The sequence below is a fragment of the Mirounga leonina genome, unplaced genomic scaffold, assembly GCF_011800145.1.
Source record: "Mirounga leonina isolate KUSES-001 unplaced genomic scaffold, KU_Mleo_1.0 Mir_53, whole genome shotgun sequence".
NCBI classification, from domain to species: domain Eukaryota; kingdom Metazoa; phylum Chordata; class Mammalia; order Carnivora; family Phocidae; genus Mirounga; species Mirounga leonina.
The window spans coordinates 79251780-79259805 of NW_023270807.1; positions in this window are offsets into that span (position 1 = coordinate 79251780).

Consider the following 8026-nt stretch of genomic DNA (forward strand, 5'->3'; position numbering starts at 1 on the left):
GCAGGAAAAGTCCTGTTAGCTTTTATTTTTTATTAACCAAACTCAATGGAACTTAAATTAAGAAAATATTTCTTTAACAGTTCTGTTTAATTTTATAAAAATGTCCTGCAGTCAGGGATTTAAAAAAAAAGAATAAATTGAACTTGTGTTGTAATAGACATTTCTGTTTTCTAGACCAGAGCTGCTCAAATTTTAATGTGCAGATGAGTCCCCGGGGGATCTTGTGAAAATGCAGATGGGTCTGGGATGAGGCCTGAGATTCTGTATTTCCATCATGCTTCCAGGTGGAGCTGGATGCTGCTGGTCTGTGGACTATGCTTGGAGTGGCAATGGTCTCTAGACAGAAATTTTCATTCTTATTGACATCAGAAATCACTCTGAGCCAAGGAAAAAGTAAACAATCTCTAAGCAAAAGCTTTTACAGCCCAGGGCAGAAAGTTGGGAGGCCTGGAGCCTTCTGGGTCTGGAACTTGAATGTTGCATCAGAGAGGGACTGAGGTCAGAGATGCAGGCATAGGAGTGAGGGCTGGAATGTTAGATCAGAACATAGGCAGGTGGGCTGAGGAGGAACCACGGGAGGAGGGAGGCCATCTTACCGACATGGCTGTTCCTCACCATATTATTTGCTATAATCTTCCTGAAGACGCCATTGCTGGTCTCCTTCACCCAGTGGGTTAGAAAGGGATAAATATTGGCAGCCTCTGGAGAGGATACTTTGAGAGAAGTTGTGGCCTGTGAGCATGAAGGGAGGGAAAAGGCGGAGCGAGGTCTGAATGTTGGTGCTGGCTCCTGAGTTAAAGGGGTCAAATGGTGGAGAGAGACAGGGACCTTGCAACAATTTGGGATCCTAGGTCTCTAGTGGTGTTTGAAAATCTACTTGTATGCCAACTGACACCTAGATTAAACCAGAGCTCTGTGGACCCCTTTTAAGAACATGTGAACAATTCCAGAAGGATTAGTACTTTCTCTGCTCAAATGGAAATTAGAATACCTTTAATACACTGCTGCCAGAGTAGCCGAAAGCCATGGGCTTCGGGATTGATGTTGTGTAGGGAAATTGAGGCAGAAACTATTAGATTTCATTTCCCAATTGACTTGCCTTCTGCAGGTGGAAAGGCAGACTCATAAGAAAGAATTGATTTGCTTCCAAGATACAATAAAAGCTGCAATTAAAGATTAGAAACAATCTTTTGAAACTGTGTATTTAATAAACTGTGACAATTTCTGACAGATAATAATACTCAATAAACCATAAAGTGCAAATTCTATTTTGAGAGCAAACACTAGGTCAGAAACATAGTTCCTGCAGGCCAAAAAATCACGTAAGTTAGGAGGTCCAGTGGTTTCAGTCCCATCGTTTTTTTTAGGGTGGTGGGAGGGGCAGAGGGAAAGAGCATCTTAAGCAGGCTCCACACCCAGCACAGAGCCAGAGCACAACCCTGAGATCATGACCTCAGCTGAAACCAAGAGTTGGACGCTTAACTGACGGAGCCAGCTAGGTGCCTCTTAAGTCCCACCTCTTAATCTTCTGTTTAACAGCCTTGTTTTCTGTTTGCTTAGTACCTTCGGTTCAGAGCATGGATATTTAAAAAGGATAATTAGCTAGAACAGAATGTGCTTTTACATTGGAAGTGGACGCTGATCCCGTAAGCAGCCATGGGGCTCCTGCTTTGAGTCTAGGAGCATCTAGTCGTGTGCTGAGATCCTCATCAGCAGAAATGTGCAGTCACCACTTAGACTTAGAGGGTGAGGATTGTTGATACAGACGGAGAAAGCAAAAGGCTAGGGAGAGTAGTTCCCAAAGCCAGAAACCAATGACAACATCCCACTCACAAAAACATGAACAATTTGCCTATGAATAGAGCTCCAGAAAACTGAACAACTGCATCAGGCGCTTCCCGTTTTTTAAATTTTTAAATAAATAGCTCAACAAGATGACCTATTATAAAGGGAATCCGTTAGCCAGACTAGCATAAAGGACCTGGGGAAGCTCCATGGCTCCTCGGAGGTGGAGGCAGGGCAGGGGTAGAGCTGAGGGACTCCCATGGAGCCCTGCCAGTAGGCAGGGTAAAGCACTTCCGGTTAGTGCTGCTTCATTCACTGATAACCACCTTCTCTCCATACATTTGAAGATTCCCAAAGGGAACACTGCATAGCTCACCCTTTAATTCTGGGCAACTGCTGGCTAAACTGTGGTTAGGGCAAACTTGGTTTAATTCCTGATGCCTCACTAATCGTAAAACCTTGAGAAATTGCTTGGTCCTCTCTGGGCCTCGATGTTCTTAACTGTGAAATAGTATTAAGAAAAGTACCCATCTCATAGAGTCATTGTGAGGATTATACAATTAACACATGTAAAGTGCTTAGAACGGTGCCCAACACACTGTTAAGTACTCAATAGATAATAATGGAAATTGTATTATTATTATTATTGTATTATTATTTACATTATTATATTATAAATTATACACTATTATATTACAATTGTATTTAATCACAAATTATTATTAATTATATTAAATTACAGTTATAATCATATTAAATTATATATTGTAATAGTATATATATTAAATATATAATTATATTACATATTAAATTGTAGTTTTATTATTATTTAGCTGTGCAGTTGTGAGCAAATTGCATTATTTCTCTGAAATTGTTCCTTTTATGTACAATGAAGGTAATAGTGCCTATTTCATGAGCTTCTCAGGGGTATAAAGGGATAGATGCGGGCGCCTGGGTGGTTAAGCGTCTGCCTTCCACTCAGGTCATGATCCTGGGGTCCTGGGATTGAGTCCCTCATCAGAAGCCTGCTTCTCCCTTTGCCTCTCTCTCTCTCTTTCTCTGTCTCTCATGAATAAATAAATAAAATCTTAAAAAAAGAAAAAAGGGATAGATGCTGAGACCGGTGCTTGGCCTGTGGATGGGTGGAGCTCGGCTGCTACCGGGCAGAGTTGGGGAGATCCCTTGTGCCTGCCCAGTCATTTGCACTTACATGGGAGTGGGGACTAATTAGGGAAGTGTGGACTCCAGGGAGCCATGATCAAGGTCAGATTGTGAGAGTAGGCGAGCAAGGAAGACCTCTGGGAGAAGTGCACTTTGCAGGCCAGGATCAAGGCTGGCCTCTGCCAGGGTGAGGAAGGGGTCCTCTGGGGCCAGAACTTATTCTCCCCAGCCTTGCTATGAGGGAATCATAGGTCCCGGCTTGAGCCTTTGTGGCCTGAGTATAATCCTGCCATCAAGATACTCCATACTCTTGCCTAGAGATGCTGGAAGCCCTAGGTGAATTGCTAGAGCGGCCTTGAGGGCAGGCAGAGGGCGAGGCACATGGTGCAGCATGGGTGAGGCTTGGTGGGGTGCCCACCCCCTGGACAGCCCACTTGTTGGCCACACTAGCCTGGCAAAATCAAGGGTGCATTGCCTCATGGTGGGAATGTTGGGGTGCTTGAGCAACTCCCTTCACAATTGCATTTTTTAAATTAAAGAAAATACTGTTTTGTAAAATACATCATATAGAGTGAAATGCATAAAACACAAGTATATTGATCAATAAATTATCACAAAGTAAACACGTAACCATCACTTAACTCAAGAGATAGAATCTTGCCCAAACAGGAAGCTCTCCATGTACCACTTTCCCAACACAGTGCCCTCAGTGCCTGGGATATCTAATCAATATCCTAACTTTCAGGAACCACTTCCTTCTTACTGTATAGTTTTACCACTTAAGGGTGCATCTTTAAACATGATGGTTTGTAGCTTCTTTTGCTCAACCTTTTAGTGAGATTTCATCTATATTGTTGCATCTAGCTGAGGTTTGTTCATGTTCTTTGCTGTGTGCATAATACTATAGTTTACAGTATTTATCAATCCTGCTGAGGATGGACATTTAGGTTTTTTACAGTTTGGGGCGTTCTTGAATAATGCTGCTGTGAACATTCTTTTATGGGTCTCCTGGTGATCATTTACATGCATTTGGTTAGGTTTATACCTTGGAGTTGACTTGCTCAATCATAAGGCATGCATATTTTTAACTTTAATAGATTATGTCAGATTATTTTCCCAAGTGGTGGTACCAATTTATATTCCCACCAGGCATGATTAAGAATTTTAATTGCTCCACATTCTCACCAACACAGTAATCTTTAAATTTTAGTCATTTTGGTAGGTGTGTACTAATTTTGTTGTGTTAAAAAATTTAATAACAGTTTTATTGCTCTATAATTCACATACCATAGCAGTCACTCATTTAGAATGTATAATTCAGTGGTTTTTAGTGTATCCATAGAATTGTGTGGCCACCACATATTGTTTGTAATTTTCACTTCCCTGATTCCTAATAGATGACCACCCTTCACGTGTTTGCGGATCATTTGGATTCTTTTGTGACACGTCTTTTTAAGCCTCTGCCTCATTTTTCTATTGGATTGTCCATCTTTCTTTTATTGTTTCATAGGGGTCCTCTGATCTGAGCCTTTCTTCAATTTGTGGCTCTTGTTTAATATTACTGTCTGATAAATAGAAGTTTTCATTAAAATGATTTATGAGAGAGCGAGAGGGAGAGCATGAGCAGGAGAGGGGCAGAGGGAGAGGGAGACACTGAGCAGGGAGCCCGACGTGGGGCTCGATCCCAGGACTTGAGCTGAAATCAAGAGTTGGACGCTTGACCAACTGAGCCATCCAGGCACTCCAGAAGTTTTCATTTGTGTTGTAAATTAAACATTGTTTTCCTTTTTGGTGAGAACTTTATGTGTCCTATTTAAGGAATGCTGTATTTTCCTGCCTCGGGTCATGAAGTTAGTCTCCTGTACTATTTTCTAGAAAGTCTGTTATTTTGCCTTTTACATTTAGATCTCCGATCCACCAAGAAGTGATTTTAGTGTGTGGTGTGAGTTAGGAAGGTCAAGTTTTATGTTTATTCCGTTAGGATATTCAGTTTTCCTAGCACTATTCATCAAAACATCATCTATGTCCCCCTACTCTGCAGTATGACTGCCGGCATAAATCAAGTGTCCGTTTATGCATGGGTCTGTGCTAGGGCTTTCTTTTCTCTTCTGTTGATGTAATTGTATATGTTTGTGCCAATACCACACTGTCTTAATCACTGTAACTTTTAGAATGTGATTTGATATTTGATATCTAGAAAAGCAAGTCATTCTGTCTTTTTTTTTTCTTTTATTCAAAACCATCTTGGCTATCCTTAACTCTTGCATTTCCCTATAAATTTTAAAATCACCTTGTCAAGTCCTACAAAAAGGTCTGCTAGAGGGACGCCTGGGTGGCTCAGTCAGTTAAGCATCTGCCTTCAGCTCAGGTCATGATCCCAGGGTCCTGGGATGGAGTCCACATCAAGATACTCCATACTCTTGCCTAGAGATGCTGGAAGCCCTAGGTGAAGGGCTTGAAGGAGGAGCCTGCTTCTCCCTCTGCCTGCCGCTCCCCCTGCTTATGCACACTCGCTCTCAGTCAAATAAATAAATTAAATCTTTGGGGGGGGGGGAAGTCTGCTAGCATTCTGACTATAAGACTTTCTTCATTTTCTCTCCCCACCCCCCATTTTTTAATGACGTGAATCCCAGAAGAATTATTTCTTCTCACTTTGTGAGAGGTCATATTCAAGTGCCCTACAGCTGTGATGGCCCCAACAGTGGACAGCGGTCCGTGTTGGCTTCTGTAGGAACCAGCCTCTGGACCAGCAGTTGTAGACTTGTCCGAGCTTGAGAGCCATCTGAGTTCCTGACCTAAGGGAAGGACCAGGACTACTTGGGGATATCTGGGGATTCTTGGAAAAGACAAAAGTCTGCTCATTTGGGGAGGGGGAATCTGGAGTCATTTCAATTTAAGGTCCCAAGGTATGTATCCAGAAGCTGAGAAATCCAGTCATTCTGGTTCCATGATGACTGAAAAAGTGAAGGGTTTCTAGTAGTTCCCAAACAAGGCCAAGTCACAGAAGATGCTCATGAGTTACCTTTCTCCCTTCCCTTGTTTGCCCGAACCACCTGTAAGGTGGACACACAGTGGGACTAGGCTATAAACGTTAGGCAGGATGCTAAAGTAGCAGTAGACCAGTGACTTGGTAGTTTGTGATCAGAGAGAGGGAAATCCTTTTGAGCAGATCTGTCCATGACGCCGAAGAGACGAAGATCCTAGCACCCACTAAAATGCCAAATATGTATTAACTGTGCCTTGCTTTACCGTTACTGTTTCTGGGAGAATTCTGAAAATATCCCCAAAGCAATAATCATTTGGGTTTCTCTGGTTCCTACTTAGTTTTCTTTTTCTTAAAGGAAGCAAACTTCTGAGATAAAACAACAAAACTCCAACACTGAATTTTTCCCTAGATGTTCTTGCCGAGGTTAGTTGCTTTAGACCCTTGTCCAAGACCTGCAGTTGGAGACAGCCATGAGCCGTGAAGCTGCGCGTTATCTTACTCCCCTTTGTTAACAGCTTTATGCTGGGAACTCTCCATCTGCTGTTGCCAGTGGGGTGTCTTTGTTCCAGAACCTGTCATCCAGGACCTGCCAGCATTGTCTTCTCTGGTTATTGGAGATTTCTAAGGAGCAGTTTTTCTTTTGTTTTATGGAAGCAGTAACTGTGTATATGAGGAGAGAGATTGACAATAGCGATACCTTTGGTTTCTGTAGATGAAGGATGTTTCTTTCTAGTTTCATTGAAACAAAAAGGTCTGTCAGAATGCCCTGTTAAAATTACCTTAACTTGGGGGCACCTGGATGACTCACTTGGTTAAGCTTCTGACTCTTGATTTCAGCTCAGGTCATGATCTCAGGGTCGAGCCCCACGTCGAGATCTGTGCTGGGTACGGAGCCTGCTTAGGATTCTCTCTCTCCCTCTCCCACTGCCCCCAGTGTGTGCTCTCTCTATATAATAAATAAGTAAAATCTTTTAAAAATTACCTTGATTTTTAAAGAATCAAATAGAGGAGTTAAGATAGAGCTACTTCCCAATTGGTCTCTCTGGGAGGGTTTGGGACAATTAGAGGGTCCTACAAAGCAAGACCACATGAATCAAAATAAAATCAAACACACAGATGACATACTAAGTAGTAGCCATGGGCTCCCTTACCTTTTCTGAGTTCCCTGGATAGAAGCTTAATCAGGAAAGAGAGACTGATCTCTGGGAACAGTGATGGAGATGTACCTCCCATCAGAGGATGAAGGAACTTACACTTCTTTTGCTTTCTCTCTAGGATTCCCATCTCAGAATTAAGAGAATGTTGGTTTCCAGTTTGCTGCCAGTGGTTGGAGGCCAGGGAACTTGGGAAGCATGCAAGGCTTGGCCTAGTTACACAGACACCCTCCTCTCTTGTTTTTTGCCCCCTTTCATGTACCTGTCATGCTCACCTGTTCTCTTTCTCCAAAATTTGAATAGAAAATGACTTTCAGATCTTGCATGCCTCTTAAGGGAGAGTTGTGTGCAAAACCAGATGGGTTCATGAGGTCAGAAACCTAAAATAAAGGAATGAAACCCTAAAGGTAGAATCCCAGGAATCAGCCAATTGGTGGGAGAGTTGAATGGTTTTCTCTTCTTTCCTCCCTTTCCCCTTCCTCCCTTGTTTCCTATAGAAGTGGTAGACTCAGTGCTTGTCTTCCAGGAACTTATATTCTGGTTGGTGACACCATTACACATAAACCAAATTTGAACAACAAAGACAAGAGAACACCACCACCCATTCAACATTTACGTGGACAACGTGCTAAGCATCTTATATGTTTTATCACATTTCATCCTTAAAATGGGTCTGTGATATCAGTAGTATTGTTCACCACATTTTTACAGATAGGGAAACCAAGGCTTGGATTAAGATCTTACCCAACACCACACATCTACTAAGTGGAAGGGTCAAGCTGGTCTGACTCGCACCACTTTTATAATGCAGCCCTACACCGTACCTCACAGGCCATAATAATTTGGACTAGAAGAGAGGGAAATAAAATGCCAGTGAAGGAAGCTTTGTGGGGTTGATAGGGCTTGAAATGGTGAAGGATATATGGAAGAAATGGGTAAA